Genomic DNA, 18,936 nt, shown 5'->3' with positions numbered 1-18,936 from the left:
AGTAACTCCACACTAACACCACTATATCAAGATTAGAGTTAAGGCCTATTTCTTTTTTAATGGAGTTGAAGGCTTTGACTCAGAAATGCTTAATCTTTGATATATGCAACGCTGATCCAGATTTGCCACTTGACATTGTGTTATCACATCAACAGATTTGTACTGTTTAGTATTACAGTAAGCAGCTTGGAGCACAGATGTTGCTCTGGGCAAAATGCTACTCGTTGCTGCATTGGTATTTCCTGTTGATGAATTGCTTCAGTGGAATACAATCAATAAGTTTGCTTAGACAAAGACACTAAATGACCACACCTAAAGGCTGACTATCTTGCACATTTGATGGGAATTAAACTGTTTGTCAGAAGGAAAACAGTATATTTTGTAAACTATTATCCTTGCTCTACGCACATTTTGTTTTTACTCTTGAGGAGTGGCGGGGTTTTTAGCCACTAATCTGGGGAACGAAAACAAAACTGCTATTTCAGCCAGTCAATGCAGGAGTACACGTCGCTCTTCCCCCCAGCATGCTATGATGGCTATGCGTATATTATCAGTTCCGTATGATGGATTTACTAGGCTAAGCAGACCATTATGTACACTTAACCCTGCCCACCAGAGACCCCACCTTTACTGAAATTCCAGCACCAGAACAAGTTAGGGAACTAAATTTGCTGTGCAAGGCTTAGCATCCCCGTACCTTCCTGAACTGGCAATGGCTCAGAGAATGGGCTTCACCTGTTACTGCTTTCCCTTCTACTGCATTCCCTGTCCTGTTTGTGGTCACTAAATGCAACCATAGTATTTAACTAGTGGTGTCTTCCTAGAAATACCTTTATTTGTCCCTCTTCCCTGTTGCAGTTCCACTACAATGCATTGAAGTGAGTGTGGAGCATTTCCTGTTACCTCTATTTCAGTGGAACTGAGTTTCCCCCAGTATGTTGTGAGCACTTTGTAACTACAAATAAGAGCTTTTAACAATGGACCAACACTAATGCACTGGTCTGGGAGTCTTCCAGTTACCACAGGTGATCTCTTTAGGTTTCAGAGGTTTTGTGGCATCTCTAAAAGGCTCCAAGACTCACAGGGCAAATAAAAACTCCAAGTCTATCTGCATTAATCATTTAAAGCTTATCATTTGATAACGATTTTTAAGGCACAGGTTGTGAAAGTTTCACACTGACAATACCAGGCTTAATCTGACTGAATATGGTACGGCCTAATTCTCCAGACACTTTAGTTAACACAAAGTTAACTATGCATTTTTGCAAAGCAGTAAGTCTTCAGATAGGGCAGATAAAGTCCGGAAGAGAGCGACCCAAGATGCACGCAGGGGCTGAGACGAGCTTACCCTGCTCGGCCACTCCCAGTCCCTTGCTGTGACTCGCCCCGCGCCTCCGGACACTCCCGGCCGGGAAGGCCGCGGCCACCTCCAGCCTTTGGAGGAACAGCGGGATTTTCTGTGCCTAACCCGGCTGCGTCTGCCCGCGGGCCCCAGCCCCGGCCGGGCTCTCGCTGGAGGAGGCCAACGGCCGCCCTCGCGCCCGCCGCCGCCCGCTAGATGGCGGCCCGACACCGGCGGTGGTGGAGCGGGGCCAGGCCGGGCCCCCGCGCCCTCCCCTGCTCCTGCGGAAGCGCCAAGACTCGTTAAAACAACCCCGAAACGCGGAAGCGCCTTTTCGGTTACAAAGCCTCGATGGCCGACCCGAGGAACCCCGGCCCCACGCAGCCGGCACCGGCACAACCCAGGCGGGCCGGGTAGAGGGCCCCTGGGCGGCCGATTTCAAATGTCACCAGGATACAAGGCCTTTCTTGGAAACCCTGCCAAGGGGCAGCTGCCCTCAGCGACACGCCTGCCCTCCATCCCGCTGGAGCCTGCACAGCCCCGCAGGGAAGCGGCGGCATTTCTCAGCCCCGTTTACAAACGGGTCTATCGGTGCTGTCTCAGCCCTCACAGGAGCTCTGAAGCACTCCCGCCCTGCAGATAATAGTCTGGGATAATTATAATGATCATATTCATGGGTAGCAAAAAAAGCTGCAGGTTTGCAATCTGCAGGCAGGACTGCAATCTCTGCGAGGTGATACTGTCCAAGTCTGCTGATGATCAAAAGCAGTTTTTTCTCAGGAATGCTCAGAGACACGATGGTAATGAAAGGCTATTTCCATGCCAAATTTCCATACTCAAATCCCTAGCTGCTTCAGCTGAAGAGCTGTTAATGATAAAGTCACAGGATTTTTCTATTACTGGAAGTGAAGGGGTGTTTTGGTTCTCCTCCTTGTTCAGCCAAGCTAGCAGATGAACTCACTGGCTTTGCACTAACCAGAGTCTGGCCCTGGGGCAGCCACCACCCCCACAAAGCTTCGGCCCCCCCAAAACAGCACTGTTCCTACTATGCTGGAGAGAGACCGACATCAGTCTTACACAGCCTTGCAGGGGTTGCTGGCAGAGCGCAGGAGATGAAGCAAAGCCAGCATTATGCTTCGCAGGGCCCTGGGAGCTGGGTTTTCCCAGCCTGTGCTTTAACACAGGAGGACAGGCTGAGAGCCTTGGCCTGGGACTAGGATGTTCTGGGTCAGTTTTCCCAGCTCTGTCACAGGCAGTTTGCATGACGTTGGGAAAAAGCCACTTTACTTTGTCACATCTCGCTTCTCTCATTCCCCAAAGAGAGACGGTGACACAAAAGAAACAGACAAGTTCATCAAAAGCCGTAAGCTGTTGTGCTACGTGTGCGCTGAGGATACAGGGGTATCAGTCTTGGTAGACCAGAGACCTTTGATATGATCATAACAACAATTAGCAGCATTGAAGTAAGAAACAGCTTAGAATACAGAGGGCAAGGGCTGGTAATTCAAGAACAGCATCATGCTTCTTTACACACAGAATGTAGGACATGAGGGCTGGAAGAGATTTTAACCCTTCCTTATCCAAAGCAGACTCAGCTCCACCACCTTGCAACATGTGCAGCAAACCCAGCCCTCCACAGAAGCCCAAGCCCTCAGAAGGCCCATGATACACAACCTCTGCCTGACGAGGGCAAACAGAGTAAAACGTTATTCCAAAGTGGGGGAAGGAAAGGGAAAGAAACACAATTCTCTTCGGAAAGCAATTTTTAAAAGGAAATGTTAAATTTACATTTCCCTGTTTCATTTTAGCTATATAGACAGGAAGGATCAATTTAGAAGCTGTCCACCTTCAATTCATAGCAACATAAGCATTATCAACCCATAATTTATGTTACCGTCTTTCAAAAAACTGCCTAGTTCAGCAGATGGAGATGCAACGGTGTCATGCATATCAGACCATGCATGATAACAGATGGACTCTGAATACATGAACTGAATGTCTGGATCGTGAGTCTTTACAAACCATACTTTATATTTATTTGCTTTTGCAATGACTGGCTGACAAAGAAAGGGAAACCAGAGAGACATTTGTGCTTTAACTACCCTGAAAAATACTCAAGTCAACCATTTCACTACCTGAAATTTCTCCTGATGTGGAGGTTCAATATAATGCTATGTGCCATCCCTCTGTGCAGGCACAAATTAAGGCAGACAATCAGAGGCCTGAAGAAAACACATCCAGGTAAAGTCCCTCCCACCAGCACAGGACTGTTTGTGTAGTTATAGAACAAATTTAGAAACTGATTTCTCAATCAGCTGCTCAACACCACAAACCATTTTCAATTTCCGTGTTCCTCAGTTTGCAAATGTGACTTCACCATCTCCCAGTCACAGGAAAGTTTCTGTTCCCAGGGAAGTGATGTGTGTACAGGCTTTCCAGATTCTGAACAATGGCCCTTTTTACTTAATCTTCCTTATTAAGTCTAGGTAATGTTTTCAATCTCGGATTTGGATGGCTGAGAAATAACCAGGAAAATAACCCTGGCTTCCTATACTTCTCCATAATTTTCTCTGAAACATGTTCAATCGCCCCTGCTGCATTTTTTTTTCTTAAAACTTACTTTAAAGATTATTAGAATCATAGAATCATAGAATTGTTGAGGTTGGAAGGGACCTTTAAGATCATCGAGTCCAACCTTTAGCCTACCCTGACAAGAGCCACTTCTAAACCATGTCCCTCAGTGCCCCATCTACCCTTTTTTTAAACACCTCCAGAGATGGTGAATCCACCACCTCCCTGGGCAACCTATTCCAATGTTTAATAACCCTTTCAGTGAAAAAATGTCTCCTAATATCTAATCTAAACCTCCCCTGACGTAACTTGAACCCGTTTCCCCTCGTCCTATCACTTGTCACCAGGGAGAAGAGGTCAGCCCCCATCTCTCTACAACCTCCTTTCAGGTAGTTGTAGAGGGTGATAAGGTCTCCCCTCAGCCTCCTCTTCTCCAGGCTAAACAACCCCAGCTCCCTCAGTCGTTCCTCATAAGGTTTGTCCTCCAGGCCCCTCACCAGCTTTGTAGCCCTTCTCTGGACACGCTCCAACACCTCAATGTCCCTCTTGTAGCAAGGGGCCCAAAACTGAACGCAGTACTCGAGGTGGGGCCTCACCAGTGCCGAGTACAGGGGGATGATCACTTCCCTAGTCCGGCTCACCACACTATTCCTGATACAGGCTAGGAGGCTGTTCGCCTTCTTGGCCACCTGGGCACACTGCTGGCTCATATTCAGCCGGCTGTCAACCAACACCCCCAAGTCCTTTTCTGCCGGGCTGCTTTCAAGCCACTCTGCCCCAATCCTGTAGCGCTGCATGGGGTTGTTGTGTCCCAAGTGCAGGACCCGGCATTTGGCCTTGTTGAACCTCATACCATTGGTCTCAGCCCATCGGTCCAGCCTGTCCAGATCCCTCTGCAGAGCCAACCTACCCTCAAGCAGATCAACACGCCCGCCCAGTTTAGTGTCATCTGCGAACTTACTGAGGGTGCATTCAATCCCTTCATCCAGATCATTGATAAAGATATTAAAGAGAACCGGCCCCAGCACCGAACCCTGGGGGACACCACTTGTGACTGGACACCAACTGGATTTAACTCCATTTACCACCACTCTCTGGGCACGGCCATCCAGCCAGTTTTTTACCCAGCGAAGAGTGCACCTGTCCAGGCCATGAGCAGCCAGTTTCTCCAGGAGAATGCTGTGGGAAACAGTGTCAAAAGCTTTGCAAAAATCCAAGTAGATAACATCCACAGCTTTTCCCTCATCCACTAAGTGGGTCACCTTATCATAGAAGGATATTAGGTTTGATAGGCATGACCTGCCCTTCACAAACCCATGCTGACTGGGCCTGATCACCCTGTTCTCCTGCATGTGCCGTGTAATGGCACTGAGGAGGATCTGTTCCATGACCTTCCCAGGCACCGAGGTCAGACTGACTGGCCTGTAGTTCCCCGGATCCTCCTTCCGGCCCTTCTTGGCCCTTCTTATTCTAGGTGTTCACACCACAGCATCCTGCTGAGTTAAGAAAGCAAAATTGTACACTTACAGGCCAGAAGAATCCCCTTCAGTCAATCAATAACTATATTTCTGACTGTTCTAAAACCAATTGTTTCAGATGTCACTATCCCAAACAGCTTTTTTCCTGATCAATATCTCTGGCAGCTGTTCAGATAACCTATCAGTGGAACTAATTGCTGTTAAAGCTGTGCACCTATGATCAGTCAGGCTAGGATGTGTTTTCCCTGTGTAGTTGCAATAGAAAACCTCATGTAAATTCAACCCATGCACAGCAGAACTACTTTCTGGAATGGGCATATGTCAATTTAGCAGAACAAACGTTTTTTGGTGCTTTCTTTGTCCTCACCACAAAAGAGAAATCCAGAAATATTTCCATTATTCCAGCTCTGTCAGTGTGCTGGCCCAAGCAGTGTGCTGAACATTAGGCATGGAAATAACCACATTGACTTGAATGGCATGCACACTGTGCATCTTTAGCAGTTGTGTTGTTGGATAGGCCAACAATTTTGTAAAGACACAAAGCTCCCAAGAACATTTTTGTCATTTGGGGTGGGGGGGAAAAACCCTCCAAACTTGCTGGATTTGTCTATACACAGTGCAAGAAAACAGGCCAAAATCTGCACCAGTGTAAGTGAGCGGAACATTAATGAACCCCCATGCCAGCTTGCACCCTGATTTTACAGCTATTGAAGTCTCTCAAAGATCCATTTTAAGTAAAGGAATTTCCTGTGCTGTAAACAAAACAGTCTGCTTCTCCCTTCAACAGAAGTATTACCAAATGCTTCAGAAGTGACCCCAATCTAGTGTTTTGCAGAGACATCAATATACTCCTTCATGCATGGAATCATCTACAGATGTTGCAGCACTCCGCACTAACATTTTAGTGGCACATGGGGAAAATGAGAAACTCAGAGCTGTGTTTGATTGTTTCTCTGTTAAAGACAGTGAGGCGCTGTGGGCAGGGAGGAGAGATTATGGTTTTGATCAAATCCCAGTAAACCTGAGTTAATGAGACATAGTGAGGCAATTCAGGGAAGGGAAGCATCCTGTCCCTGCACTGAACTGACAGTGAGGTCCCAAATACCAATGCGAGTGCATTTTAGTTGGGACCTCACCACAGATGGAAGCATACTTTGTTTACTAAAATTTACTGGGTTAATATTCAGACCAGAGCTAATCCCTGTTCTTTTCTGTGTAAAGTTTTCAAAGGAGAGCTCTCACGAGGACTTCGCCTGCATTTCCAAGCAGGAATTTTCATTCTACTGATGACCATTTACAATGAATACAGAAGTTTCTTTCCTCTTCCCCTACCCCAAAACTGGGAACATCAGTGTCCAGTACAAGGTAGACAAAAATGAGATTTTTCTGAGTATTTCTTGCAGGAAAATTCCTATCCTTCTAACCAGCTGTTCTGAAAGCATTATTCAGACATGCAGGTGTTTCAGAGATGATCCTCGCTCCCACAGCTAAGCTTACTTTCCCATTATCCAGCAAGCTTTTTGCCTCACAGCTTAAGGGGATAACTAACACCAAGTGGAAAATCCACAGGCATCAGCTCACTCCCCCACTGTCATGTCTGGTGCTTCCACCACATCTTCAATTCTGCTCATCTCTCTGCAGCGGGAGGCCAGGTGGCAGGCGGGGGTTCTCACAGGACACAATAAAACAAAAAAGTAAGTATATTTGAGTTTGATCTACTCCTGAGGCAAGGCTGAATGAAAACCTTCATTTCCATCCTACATCATCTTTTCTATGATATTCCTCTAATTAAGCAGTTGTCCTCATTGCATCAGGTGCGAGCCATTTGAACATAGCTTCTGATTGAGTTTATGATCATCTCATTTATATCCAAGAGTCACCTAGTGAGTGGCCTGCCAAGGCTGACTGTATTCGATGTGGTGGGCACATCTGCAAAACACAGCAAAAGGCACTGCAACCAGCTGGGCACTACAGCCCGGACTACAGAAGAGGGAACAATTTTAATTCTCTAGCAGGGTCAATATTAATCAGATCACTATTTATGTTAAGTAGCTCATTTTCCACCCTGGATAAAGCAGAGACAGGAGCAGCCCCAGAGCTTGGTCGTGCTCATGTCTGAGTCAGTTTTACACAGGTGTTTAACATGTTCAGTGAAACCAAGTACTCCCCACAAACTCCGCAACTGTAGCTGCAGTGCTGGCTCAAACACTTGACACATGCACCTTGCAGTTGTGAATTTTTATCTATTTAATGCGTTTTGTAACTTTTCTGCATGCCACTATCTGCAGAATTTCTCTTTATAGTGGAATTTTCTAGCTTTCTCATATGAAAATTCAGGTAGTTGGGTTAATATTGCAATAATTCCTGTATCAGAAATAAAAACTGTAATTCATGTAGAAAAAGATTCTTATTTATTTTTTTTAAAGTACTGTGGGTTTCTTTCTCAAGGACTGTCTTACTATTTGTTCCTTTCCTGATACCAGACAAGTCATCTGCATCCGCAATTTGGTCCTATTTCTGTGATCATCTGACTCTTACACTAACGTACTGTGAAAAGCACCAAGTACTTCACTTGATAGAGAAGCAAGTGCATTGGTATGCTACCATGGTTTGCAAAACTGCAATTACATCACCCATTAAAACAGAGAAGGGAAATGGAGAACAACGCTTTATGTTAAGTGATACCAATTACTGTGTAAGTACCTGATGATACAGAAAGTGACTGTTGTATTTATATGGTTATATAACTAACAGATTGAGCAAGCTTTTGCCCTTTGCTTATCTGTTGGCCTTTTATCGTTTCAGGAAATGAGAATCTACCTCCATGGGTGATCTCATAAGCCAGGAAATGCAGATTTAAAGTCAGATTGCCAATAGGCCTCTTGGAATAAGAGCAGAGCATTGAATTGTGCTGTTATGTTAAAGATAGTTCTCTAACTACTGTGCCTGCACTGAACCACTGCCTTTTCAGGGCCTCACAGAAGGGCTGAGGTTGGAAGCAACTCTGGAGATCACCTGGTCCGATGCCCTGCTCAAAGCAGGGCCACCTTGAGCAGGTTCCTCAGGACTGTGGTCAGTCAGGTTTTGAATCTATCTGAGGATGGAGACTCCACAACCCCCCTGAGCAACCTGTTCCAGGATTTGACCACCCTCGCAGTAAAAGAGTTCCCTTACATTTAAATAGAATTCTCTGAATTTCAGTTTGTGTCCATTGCCTCTTGCCCTTTCACTGAGAACAACTGAAAAGCATCTGGCTCAATCTTCTTCACTCATCCCATCAGGAGTTTAAACACATTGATGAGGCCATTCCTGAGCCTTCTTTTTCACAAGCTGAACAATTTGAGCTCTCTCAGCCTCTTCTTCTGTAAGAGGTGGCCCAAGACCTTAATCATCTGTGTGTCCCTTTGCTGAACTTGCTCCTGTAAGTTTGTGTCTGTCTTGTACTGTGGAGCCCAGCACTGGACACAGTGCTCCAGATGAGGCCTGACCAGTGCTGAGAAGAGAAGGATCATTTCCCTCAGCCTGCAGCACTCCTCCTAATGCAGCCCACGATGCTGTTGGCCTCCTTTGCCACTAGGGTGCACTGATGGCTCCTGCTCAACTTGGTGTCCACCAAGACCCCCAGGTCCTTTCCTGCAGAGCTGCTTTCCAGCCAGTCAGCCCACAGAGTGTACTGATAGGTGGGGTTATTCCGCCTCAGGGGCAGGACGTAGCATTTCCCTTTGCTTAATACCATGAAGTCCCTGTTGTCCCATTGCTCCAGCACATCAAAGTCCCTGTGAATGGCAGGACAGCCCCCTGGTGTATCCACCACTCCTCCAAGTTTGGCATCATCTGCAAACTTGCTGTGGGTGCCCGCTGTCCTATCAGCCGTATCATTAATGAAAATGTTAAACAGTACTGACCCCAGTACCGACCCCAGTACCAACCCCAGGATACTCCAGTAGTGGCTGCCTCCAGCTGGAGTCTGTGTGCTGATCACACCCTCTGAGCTTGGCAGTTCGTCCAGTTTTCAGTCACATCACTGCCCATTTTTATAAGCCCATGCATCATCACTTTGTCTATGAAGATGTTATGGACAACAGTGTCAAGAGCTTCATTAAGATCAAGATAAACAACATCCACTGCTCTCCCCTTATCCACCAAGCTAGTCATCTCATCATAGTAGGCTGTCAAGTTGGTCAGGCATGATTTCCCCTTTGTAAATCCATGCTGACTTCTCCCAGGCATGCTCCCATTAATTTGTATGTTTGAAAATGGCTTCCATTATTATTCAGTCTTTCAGCTTCCCAGGGATTGAGGTGAGGATGACTGACCTGTATTGCCCTAGATCCTCTTTCTTGAAGATAGAAGTGACATTTTATTTCGTCCAGCCCTCAGGAACCTCCCCCACTTGCAGTGACCTTTCAGAGATTGAGAGCGGCCTCATGATGACATGGGCCAGCTTCCTCAGCACTTAGGAGTGTATCCCATCAGGTTCCAGGGATCTGCATCTGTCCAGTTCATTTAAATGTATTCTAGTTTCATCCTCCTCTACCAAGGATACATCTCCCTTGCTCCAGAAAGTCTCTTCAGCAGATTAGGGACTGGTCTGGTTCTTAGGAATTAAATTCGCCATAAGAGACAGAATTTAGGCACAGAGCCTACCCATTAAATGATGGTATTCATCCAGTGCACACAGAGTGGTTAACCATTCACCTGCTTACACTCTGTCTCCCCTTCTGTAAAACAGAGATATTATCCCTTTATTTCAGCTTTACAGTGCTATTTAACATGAAACACTCTGAGCCCTCAAATTGCTAGCTGTTAACACCTGAACCTCACGCCAGGGCAGCACTGGGCTGCTAAAGAGAGGCGGTCTGTTGTGGAGACACACTGCTTAGCTGTGTTAAGTGCTCATTTGCCCACCACACACACACCAAGTCTCTTCCTTCCAATTGCAGGTTTGGTCTTTGAACAGAGTACTCGGACACAAGAGAGAGGCAGTGCCCCCAGAAGCAGGCTGCAAGGCACAGGAAGCCTCTCTCTCTGCCTCTCACCTACCTCCTCCCTCCAAGGCCTGTCATAAGAGCCCTTCCCAGGCATCTTTTCCTTAAATCCTCTGCCAAGCCAGGTCTAAAGATCCATTTCTATAAGACCCAAGCACCTATGCTCTGCCACCAAGCCGGAGAAGTAAGCTAAGCTGCTTGTGTTACCTCAGTGACAATGGCACTTATAAGTGACGATGGCATTTACCAGTGCAACAGAATTACAGCCCTGGCACAGACTGAGCTGTTCGTAACCCTGGGCCTGTTTCACTGTGAGCAATAAACGAAGAAAAAAAAAATGGCTTCCATAGACAAGTAATGCATTCTGGCAGTATTTTAGGCTAGTGGTAATTCAGCACAGTTATAGGCTTCTAGGCCTTAGAGAGTTCTCAGATTTTAAGTACTGGTGGTCCACTGTCAAACCTTCCAGAGCTTTAACCCAGCCTTCTTTCCAAATGGATTACTCCCTCACAGCAGGGTTTGAAGTGGTACACAAGCAATTCATGTTGTAAAGGCTGATCAGGCATAGCTAGAGGGTAGGGATCTTAAAATGCCACTCTAGTTGACCTGTGTCAGCTCAGTGCCACTTTCCCAGGCAAGCAATGGAAGAGCAACAGCACCCTCAGCCCTGCTATGAGACAAGTCTTGTTTATTCTGCAGTTCTTCATGACCACTGGGTATATGACTTTGATATGTAGGTTTTGAATCCTTTTCTGTGAAATTATTTGAAGCAGAAAGACAGTTCAAAGAAAGAGAGAACGAGAAACCTACATACTTTATCAGTTGCATGCCTAGAGGCAGGGTATTCCTGCGTGCAGGCCAGCCAGTGTTTATGTTCTGGCCAGCAAGCTTTCTGCTAATTGCTGTGCAACTAGTCAAAGTTGCAAGGGATGTGAAGCACAAGGAACAGCTTGGCATTCAGGTTTGCAGTCACAGTTACACTAGTTCTTTGTAAGATGGGGCAGGCCTTCAAAACAGAGCAGGAGCCCTGCTCTGCAAGCCCCTACCTCAAATATGGCATGGGCTGAGAGGATCCAAACACCACCAGGTAAGAACTTCTGAACATCAGTGATACCCACAGATCACCCCCACTGTCAGGACATTCTACAGGACTGATCTACACCTATTTGGGGAGGGCTCTGCTAGATAAAGGAGGCATGATGCTGGCAGAAGATGAGGTACAAAAGCCAAAAGCACAGTGCTCCAGTGAAAGCGTGCCACTGAGCACAGACAGAGGGACCTCCAGAGCTGCCAGAGGCAGGCAGGGCACATGCAGGCAGTACGTGTACTGTCATGGGGGGTACTTGGACCAGTCCTTATGAAAGGACCCTATCTTCATTGTTTCATTGGCTCCACAGGGCACGGCTTTTCCTCACTGCATAACAAACGTTAAGGGTTGTGTCAGCTTGTGCACTGATTTGCGTTGGGATTCCAGCTTGCTTGACTAGGACGTGCATCAAAGCCATGACCAGCCATCCTGGGGCCCTCAGTCGGAGCCCTAAACCGCATGTAGTTTTAAGATGAGACCGGAAACATCCCTGAAGGACAGTAAAACCAAAATCAAAACAAAATAATAAAGAGCCCAGAAAACAGAAGAGCAAGAAGAAAAGGAGTCTAGAAAATGGGGCAGAAATTATCAGTGCTCTCAGAAACAAAATCATCAGGGACAAAGGCAAGGGCCCTTTTGTTGGTCCGTCACAATGAGCGGTCAAGGAAGCGAGTCAGCCTTGCAGCTCCCCATTTCACATAGCTGTGAAAAACTTTCTTGGGCCCTTCTGTGATCTGGCCCAGCTTCTTGATGCTGGAAACAATCTAACAATTCCCCCCACTTGTTTTTTTTTTGTTGGTTTTTTTTTTTTTGCTTTCCACACACGCAACTCATTAAAAATAAGAAAATACTAGGCTTGACTGTGGTGGGTGAAGGGAACAGCTGGAGCGCATGTGAAATGGCAGGTCTCTTCTGATCCAGAATGCTTGCACTGCAGGAGAGCAACATAATGGAATCTACTAATACAGTACTTTAATGAAGACAACTCCTGTGCAACGCCTGACTGTGAATATCCATACTTAATATTTATATGCTTTGGTAATTCTTGGTTATAGTCCCACCTACAGCTGACACTGTGCTGATACTTTGGTTATAGATCAGAAAAACCACAAACATTATTTAAAATTAAAGGAAAAAAATTACCTTGCATAACAGTCATTCTGCATTAAAGGGAAACATACTCTATTCCTGGGTCCTGAGCAACAGAAGAATTGCTAGGCCAGGTAACACTACAGTGGGTGCTTAAAAGTAAAGTTCCTGCTGTCCTGCAGTCACCCGACGCCCAAACCGCAAGGCATCTCCAAGAAGTTGGAATACTCTGTCACTAGAAACCAAGTAATTAATACTAGTTGTGAAAGTGCTCTTTTTCAAAAGAATACAATCAAGAGATTCTCATAAGATAAAGTTATTTATCCTGTTAATAAGAGCTGTGAGAACATTACTGTATTACAGAATAAGGCAACTAATATACTTTTAAACTTATTCCAAAAGCCTAGAGGTCAATTTGCAACTGCTCTTATTTTGACACTCAATTATAAACAAGCTCAATGGGGATAGTGCACTAGCAACAAGGCAGAAGTGTCAGAAGTTCAGGGGAGCAGACCAAAATGAGTTTCAATACAAGTTTGAACAGTGACGATACAGCAATAAGTGCCCTTTCCCCCCAGATTTGCTCTGAAGTGCTAGCCCATTCATCATCCTAACAGGATATTAGAAACAACAGCATTTGCCCTGTAGTAACTCCATCTAACATGATGTGTGTTAAAACATTGGAATTAAAATATAGCTTACAATAGAAGACAGTCTTTAGTGGCTTCCTTGGGTAAGAAGCTCACTTATCTATTCCCAAGACTAACTAATGGACTTGGGCTTTGTTAGCCTGAAGACTTCAATGTTGATGATATGAAGTTCAAGTCCTGCGTAAGTTAGCTACAAAAAAGTTTCTATTAGCACTACAGTAGAAAATGCAAAATAGCTTTGCACTAGAATCCAACGGCGTGGGGAAAACTGGATTCCTCTAAGTCTGTGCAGTGGGAAAGTCCTGATTCAGTATTTGACTACACCATTGCCTTTCACGAGTAGCAGACACTGCCATATGTTTTCTTGAAATACTGGCCCAGAAAACTATGCTTCCTGGTGTCTCACTCAAAACACAGATTGGTTGATGCTAACATCCCTGCTGGGACCCAGCGGCTGCCTCTGTAGGAATCATGAGAGAGCAAAGCTATTTGGCTTACTTCCCTTGGAAGGGATTTTGTAGGAACCTATAAACAGCAGGAATATCAGTAATGACCCCTATATAACTATATACACACATACATATATATGACTCATTTTAGCATGAGCTATAGATGAACCAGATTATCTAGTTTTTATTGTTTGGATGAGAAAGAAGATGATTTACACCCTCCATTACATTTGCTACATGAAGTTTAAATCAGCACCCAGGACTACATGCAGACAGATACTCAGTGGAAATCCAGGCATGTCCAAAACAGTCCTGTGTAGTCCAAGTTCAGACACTGTAAGCTCTCCCGTGAAATAAATGAAGTAGAAAATCATTCACAGGATCGGTTATGCAAAAACGCACAGCAAGCATTCTCCTTTGCTTGCAGCAGTCCTTGCTGCGAGGCTGAGAGCAGCCACATTCCCTGGAAAAGGGGCGAGTTTGAATTGGTCCAACCTGGGTTTGGCACACTACAGACCTGTGCTGCTCAGTAGCTTTTCAACTGTTCATACCGACGGCACAACTAGAAACCCACATACACTCCCAGGGAAAGGAAGTTAACAACAGAAAAGTGTCTCTTATGGTCACAATTCTACTTTTAAAGTATTTCAGGAAAGACCTCAATGTCCATTATTCATATGGATTAGAAGCTGTACTGCTGTTACACACCTGCCAGCAACAGAATATGCTTCAAAACTGGTTTTAGTAATCCCAGAGTCAATAACGGTCCAAGGAAGAGTCAGTTCTGGTTCCTAGCCATAGTTTGCAATACACTGGCTTTTATCAGTGAGCCCTTTTGTCTTCTCACAGCCCCACACCTGTGCCATCACACACAAAGTTTGAACTGTCCCCATGCCATCTGGTGGAAATTTGCTTTCTACTTGCTGCCAGGAGCTGTGGGAAGAGGAGCAGCAGTTCATATCACAATAAAAGTTCTTGCATATACATAGAGTAAATAAATACAAGCAATTTCTTGCTTGCTAATTGAATTCCTGCAAGCTCTTTATTAATCACATTTCCAGAACATTCGATGTTGTAATAAAACATTGTTGTGAACACTTTCCAAGTGAAAGAAAAAAAATCAACTGTGAAATAATCAGCTAATATTTCAGACACCTTATCCAGTTGTGTTAGGCCCGGACATAGCACAGACCACAAGCAAGCCACAAAAGTTGTTGGGCAATTGCTTAAATTAAGTAAACTCTTAAGTGCTGCGCTGACCCAAGACTCACTCTCTAGTCACTCTCTCAAACACAAAAGGTCACATTCTCAGCATCTATTCCAATGACCTACAATGTCTTTTACAAGAGATCATGCATTCTGAGCACATATTGACACTGATTGTTTCCCCTGCCCCTTTTTCCTCCTTTCATCTATGAAGGAAGGATTTAGGGAAGGTTTTACAGACAGGGAAGAAGCATCTTTGAGGCAAGGGAGGGGAGAAAAACAAAACCAAAACCAAACCAGAGCAAGAACCACAAAGAAGAGCTGCAAATAGGACCACAGTCCTTTTAGACAAATTGACTCCTACGAGCTAAATCAGTACCCTGGGAATGATGAGTCTTTCCTCCTTTGCTTTTTCTGTATTTTTAGACAGGATTAAAAGTAAAAATACTATGTTAACATTAGGAGACTGTTACTCCAAGTATTTCCAGCACAAATGGAATAGAAAAAAAACAGAGAAAGAGGCTCAACTTCACAGAGCAGCTTGAATAGCAATCCAAGGACTAGCACATGGGCCTGTGTGCTCTGTCGACACTGCTGGTTCAGACCAGTTCAGCAGAACAGCATATTTAGTCTTTGGAAGCCATTTATTTATTTGGACTTCTGAGGCCTGAGCAAATAGCTGTTGAATACAATGCAGTTCCCACTCTGACACTATCAGAGGCACTGGTAACCGCAGTCACACCATTTACACTTGCTAGTGCTGCCTGCAGTGTTTGGGACATAAGAGTGCTACCTATTCTACATGCCATGGCAATAAACTTCGTTTCAGTAAGGTGATGCAATGCTCTGTGATATGTGCATAGGATACCTATTTCTTTGAATGTAACCCCAGTGTATAGTTCAAAAACTGAAGCTCTCACCATGATACCAACTTGCCTTATGCACCTGACTGCACCACATTGTGTATTTTTACTTAGTTTGAGGGCAAAGTGAGTTGACCAGTAGAAAGTTGTAGCTACCTTGAGTCCTAAGCACAGTACTTTTTCTTAAGTTTAACGAGGGTAAATAAGTGTTAAGAACAAGATTAGGAAAATATTACCTTAATCAATACACGAAGTTCAGTCAAGTTCACAACTCATTAGCAATCCAATACCTACCACTAAGTCATTTCCTGACTTAGAATTCTCAACTAAGTTTTCCCAGTTTTCATTAAAAAAATACCTTATTCTATTTGGAACAATCCCAGGATTTGCAACGCTGTCTCTCCCTCATCTTTATTGAGACATTTCCAATCAGTCACAGGCCCTATTCCAGTCACCCCTTCCTATGTCAGTTCAGCTATATCATACCTCTCTCTCCTCTGATCATCTCAGGGTCCAGCAGGAAGGCGTAACCACACTAGAATACCTAGACATTGAAAGCAGGGTCTAGCTCACCTTTTTTTTTCCCCCTTCCCTACTCACAAAAAAAAGCTTTATTGCTCTTCACATAACTCTGCAGAGACTAATTATTTGCTAAGGTTTGCAGGGTGTGAATGGGTTGAGATTCATCTGGGGTCTGTGCTACTTTGCTACTACTTCAAAAAACTGTCTCAAAAGACAATTTTCCATCTTCTAGTCTGGCTCTACATTGTTATTTTGCATACAAAGGAGTTAGGGAGAGGCAGCTTTGACACTTAGTTAAAAATATATACTAAAAAAATAAATCCCCCCCCCAACCTTGCTCCTTGATGTGAAAGCAGGGTTTGTAAACAATAGTTTACAACATTCATTTACCTTCCTTGTAAATACAAAGCAACATAGCCATTGATTGCTACTTGATGCCCCACAGAGCTAGAAGTTCATCCTACCACAGAGCACTCACCTCCAAGAGGGTACTTACCACACTAGGGTACTTCCTCCATGGCTGCTCTGGGCAAACATTCTGTGAGTCTTCACACAGGAAGAGCATTTCCAACATGAGAGAGGCTCTAATCTGAGTGTTGAAACAATAGGAAGCTCTAAAAGAAGGAAAAAAAAAATCTTTTAAGAACCCATACAGCATCCAAGGGAGTCAATTTGAAAGTTAGTCTTAAAACATGTTATTTCCTCACTAATATTTTTAATTGAAGCATATAAGAAGTCTCAAGAAACGTAAGACAAGGAGCACAAGCAAAACAATAGACTTTAGTAGGCACAGATGAAGGAGGTTTTTACCTTGGAGAAAATACTTTTAGCAGAGCAGGAACAAACACAACCTTTCCTGCTTGGAGTTGTGTGTGAGTCAACTTGACCCTGCTGGTGCTTCTGTCCTTGGGTGGAATTCACTGGTGTTAGTATTCAAACACTACCACACAGCATGAAAACTGCTGGGGGAGGCAGCAGCAGGCACCTAAAAGCAATACAGTAGCAGAGCCCAAGGACTTGCCTTCAGCCTTACTGGTTTGTTCCAGTCCACCTGGTCAGTCCAAGCACTGATGTTCACAGCAGCCCACCTAGCCTGATCATCCCCCACTAGAAACAATTGCCATCTCAAAAAACTGAGAGTAATTACCAAAATCAGCACTTTCCACAGCTTCCTTCTGGAATAAGGTAATAGCCAGAGAAGATAATATGCAATATGACGCTGAAAATTCTTCTGAACAGAAACATTCAATCAATGAAAAAGGAACCAATACCATAATAAATACAGAAAGATTTTACCTTCTTTAGCATGACTTCATGTATGCTGCAAGGATTTTCCCCCACCCTATCCAGACAGTAGGATAGCCTACACGGCAAGCAAACAAAGCTCACAACCCCTGACCTTTCTAGAGTGGAAATACAGCCCTTATAGAACTGACTCCCAGCTGAAGGCAATCAGAAAACTCAACCCTAATCACCTGCTCCCATCCAATGGGGCCTCCTGCTTACTCCATTATCCTCCTTTGCCTCATTTGGGGGGCCTGGCAATACAAAGGGCACACGGATCCGTTCCTTTTCCCTAGTGCTGTGGTATCCGTGACCCAGCTCAATTTGAGAAGGCAGGATTCAGATTCAGAGCCTGCGTAGGGGTTGCTGTTACTCGCAATTAATTGCCCCCCTTCTCCTCGCCCTGCTCCTGTCCTGCTGGTAACAAAGGGACTCATGGCTGCCAGGGGGAAGATGCAGGAGCTGATGGTTTCACAGCTTACCTTGGGGGTACAGCTGAATGTTGCCTGCAGTGGTGGGAAGGCCTGGGCACAGCGAGGAGCTGGAGGGCACACCGAGGCTAGTGCCTGCCCTGCCTGTGGAGGGTTAAAGGTTTGCAGCAAGGGATGTGGTTAAACGGTAAAGGGCTGAGGGAGCTGAGCACGGGACAGCCATCCAGGAAAGAAACACCTCGTTGCAGTGTCAGGCAGAAGATGTGGGTCTGGCAGAGCAATGGACACATCCGAGGCCAGGGGACAGCATGGCATGAGCTGCCATGGCCATGGAGTGCCACCTGGAGAGGAAGGCCGGGACAGGGATACTGTAGCCATCACTGGCACCACCAAGCTGCCAACAGGTCACAGCAACCTTGTGCTGCCCTGAAACATTGGCTACTGCTACACATGGAAGGTGGTGCCTCCGATTTGGCCTTACAGGCTGTGGGATAACAAGGGGCTGCCTGTTCCTGTCTCCTGCCATGTGTCCAAAGCAGTGTGTCCAAGGGGGTGGCAGGGGCATGGGCAGTTGTGTGCCCCCTCCCTTCTGTGCTGCTGGGAGACACGTGAATGTATGGGTGAGGATGGGCTGATATGCGGAGAGAGCCACTGTTTAAAGATGGGCATCATAAATAATCAACCCTTGGGTGAGGACTGAAGAGAAGGAGAAAAATGGATCTGTGATTATGTGTGATTGGTTTCCCTGTGCGCATGCTCTTCAAAGTAAAGCATTTCTGAATAGGCCTTGCGTACACTGGGGGTGAGGGAGGGAAGGGAAGAGGGAAACCAAGTGGAAGAGAAAAATGCTCCAGCTGACAATGACTGAGAGGGAGAGAACTGCACGGTAACGTGCCATCCATCTACTGGGCAAGATTCATTATTCACGGTTCAGTCATTTTGTTCTAAATTTTAAATGTCATCTAAAGTGCTTTTT

At 45.3% G+C, this 18,936-nt stretch overlaps 1 long non-coding RNA gene across 1 annotated transcript in view; it reads right to left on the bottom strand.

Annotated features, from left to right (window-relative positions):
* The window catches only part of LOC141744634 (uncharacterized), a 28,980-nt gene extending 11,350 nt beyond the window's left edge, over positions 1-17,630 (bottom strand). Inside the window, exons 1-2 of the long non-coding RNA XR_012587519.1 lie at positions 17,542-17,630; positions 16,742-16,859 (exon numbers count right to left, since the gene is read on the bottom strand). This is a non-coding gene — a long non-coding RNA (uncharacterized LOC141744634). The remainder of the gene's footprint in view (positions 1-16,741; positions 16,860-17,541) is intronic.
* Between the last annotated feature and the right edge of the window lie 1,306 nt (positions 17,631-18,936).

Source organism: Larus michahellis, chromosome 6 (assembly GCF_964199755.1).
Source record: "Larus michahellis chromosome 6, bLarMic1.1, whole genome shotgun sequence".
NCBI classification, from domain to species: Eukaryota; Metazoa; Chordata; class Aves; order Charadriiformes; family Laridae; genus Larus; species Larus michahellis.
The sequence above is the reverse complement of the archived record's forward strand: the minus strand, read 5'-3'. Positions and strand labels throughout refer to the sequence as shown.